This window comes from Manis pentadactyla, chromosome 2 (assembly GCF_030020395.1).
Source record: "Manis pentadactyla isolate mManPen7 chromosome 2, mManPen7.hap1, whole genome shotgun sequence".
Lineage (NCBI taxonomy): Eukaryota > Metazoa > Chordata > Mammalia > Pholidota > Manidae > Manis > Manis pentadactyla.
Genome location: NC_080020.1, coordinates 95,312,874 through 95,315,966, shown reverse-complemented (window position 1 = coordinate 95,315,966; position 3,093 = coordinate 95,312,874). Strand labels below are relative to the sequence as shown.

The following is a 3,093-nucleotide window of genomic DNA, read 5'->3' as shown; positions in this document are numbered from 1 at the left end:
AGCAGTGTAGGAGGGTTCCCCTTTCTCCACAACCTCGCCAACATTTGTTGTTGTTTTCCCTTTGGTTTTTAATTTGCCCTTAAGAGCCACAGATAAATTGCTTAGACTATAAGACTGTTCTTCAGATATGAAGATAGCTGTCGTGTCCACAGAAGGCCTTCTTTTTTTTTTAAGGTACCATTAATATACAATCTTATGAAGGTTTCACATGAGCAACATTGTGGTTTCAACATTCACCCATATTATCAAGTCCCTCCCACCCCATTGCAAGGCCTTTTTTTTAAATTGAAGTATCATTGATAGACAATCTTATGTTGGTTTCAAGTATACAACACAGTGGTTCAACAGTTACCCATTTATTAAATCCTCACCTCCACTAGTGCAGTTACTATCTATCAACATAAGAAAATGTCACAGTCATTGGCTATATTCTCCATGCTGTATACCGTCCTTGTGACCAACATATAATTGAGAATTTTTGTGCCTCCTTATCCCCCTCATCCACCCACCCATGCCCTCCCCCATAGTAACCACCAGTCTAACTTGTTAGTGTCTATGAGCCTACTGCCATTTTGTTTATTTTGTTTTTATATCCTGCAAATAAATGAAATCATATGTTATTTGTCTTTCTCTGCCTGGCTTATTCCTCTTAGCATAATACCCTCTAGATTCATCCATGCTGTTGCAAATGGCACAGTTTCTTTTTTTTTATGGCTGAATAATATTCCATTGTGTATATGTACTACAGCTTGGCTATTGTATATAATGCAGTGATAAACATAGGGGTGCATATATCTTTTCAAATTAGGGATTTGTTTTCTTCAGGTAAATTACTTAGAAGTGGAATTACTGGGTTGAATGGTATTTCTATTTTTAGTTTCTTGAGGAATATCCATACTGCTTTCTGCAGTGGCTGCACCAGTCAACATTTCCACCAACAGCATAGGAGGGTTCTCATCTCTCTCTCTCCACATCCTCACCAACACTTGTCATTTCTTGCCTTTTGGATAGTTGGCAGGTCCTCTTTCCTCTGGGTTAAATAATTCTTGAATCCTTTGGCCATTTTCTTTTTTTTCTTTTATTTTTTATTAAGCTATTATTGATATACACTCTTATGAAGGTTTCACATGAAAAAACAATGTGGTTACTACATTTACCCATATTATCAAGTCCCCACCCATACCTCATTGCAATCACTGTCCATCAGTGTAGTAAGATGCCACAGATTCACTATTTGCCTTCTCTGTGCTACACTGTTTTCCCAGTGATCCCCCACACCATGTGTACTAAACATAATACCCTTCAATCCCCTTCTCCCTCCCTCCCCACCTGCCCTTCCACACCCTTCCCCTTTGGTAACCACTAGTTCCTTCTTGGAGTCTCTGAGTCTGCTGCTATTTTGTTCCTTCAGTTTTACTTCCTTGTTATACTCCACAAATGAGGGATATCATTTGGCACTTGTCTTTCTTGGCCTGACTTATTTCACGGAGCATAATACCCTCTAGATTATGGCCATTTTCTTATGACTTATTTTCATGTCCCTGATATCCTAATTGCAAATGTGAGTGTTCCCAGGAATTAGAAACTAGCTATAATACTTCATACATAAAATGATTTCTCCTTGTTTATGAATATTATGTGTCTATTAAAGTAAATTAAGAGAACACTGGCTTGTCATATTAGGCTTCTAGTTAATCACTAGATTTTGGTTCATAGTTCCTCTTGCAATTGGTATTTGGGGCTTGTGTTAACACAAACTGCATTCTCAAAGAACAGAAAACCTGAAGAGAGACTTAAATAAACAGAGGTTTACTTTTCTTACACAAGACCAGAGGTACAAATCGCTGGTGTCACATTAGTTCAGTGGCCTAACAGTATCAAGCCCTATTATTCTTGCCATTTTCTTGGCCTTTCTCGTGTTGCTTGTTCCCTATGGTCACAAGTCAAAAATCACATCTAATACTGAAGGCAGGATGAAGGGAGAACAAGGGAGCTGCCAGTTATCTCTGATCTCTTCAAAAATGCAAATGCTTCCCTCCCACCCCCACCCCCCACCCCCCACCCCTGAGAACTCCCTGTAGATTTCTATTTATGTGTCTTAAAACAGAAGTATGTCATCTGGCCATTTTAAATTGCAAGGGATGTAGGGAAAGTGAGTATTTAGCTGGATTCTTTGGTTCCCCAAGCCGAAGGTGGGTTTATCAGGAAGAAGGGAAGGGAAATAGATATCAGGTAGACAAAGAACAGTCCTCATTGTAGGATTTCACATTTTCAATTTCAATTAGAATTTAGTATATCATTCATTCCAAGCTGTTGAAATAATTTTGGATCCTGTGTCTTTCATCCATGACATTTGTCATTCCTCCTAGCTTACTATCATCTGCAAATATCACTACTACCATTAATATCCTTATTCAAGATCTGGTACTGAACAAAAATAGGGCTGAGAATGGAATCCTTGGTATTTGCAAGGTCTTCGATAAATGTTTCTTCAGTGAAAAAAAGTTACAGTGATGACACATACCTAGAAATTGCTTTTGACATAGTTTTAATTGCCAAGCTATATTACTTCCCTGAGCAAAATGGACTATTGGTTCATGCTGAATCACTTAATTTCTTCTTTTTAAAAAAATAGGGAATGCTTCACAAATTTCTGTGCCATCCTTGCACAGGGCCCATGCTAATCTTCTCTATCTTGTTCCAATTTTAGTATATGTGCTGCCAAAGCGAGCACTGAAAATCACTTCACTTCTGATAACCTCATCAAAAGCGTGCCACAATATGTACATATTTCTCCACTCTGTCATTACCTAATAAGGAACCAGGTGAATGTCACCCATAAGAATACACATATGTGTAAATACCTGCAACCTTCCCCTACCGTAATAAATATTTTTCCTTTTGCATGTTGAAACATGAAGACATGTAGCAGATCTTTTTCAAGATTTTCTGTACTTTTCTCTACATAAATGGTCACAAGTAGGATACACAGGTAGAATGTTGACTATGGATGTTTTGATTCTCAAGTTATGAAAAATTTTGAATTGCTTGTCAGCATCTAAAAGTTGCACCATTTCACAGAAAAATATGAAT

General features: G+C 37.8%; 1 non-coding gene across 1 annotated transcript; it reads right to left on the bottom strand.

Annotated features, from left to right (window-relative positions):
• Nucleotides 1-2,627: 2,627 nt before the first annotated feature.
• On the bottom strand, nucleotides 2,628-2,734 carry LOC118920644 (U6 spliceosomal RNA). The gene has a single exon (XR_005028006.1). It is a non-coding gene; the product is annotated as a U6 spliceosomal RNA (small nuclear RNA).
• Between the last annotated feature and the right edge of the window lie 359 nt (nucleotides 2,735-3,093).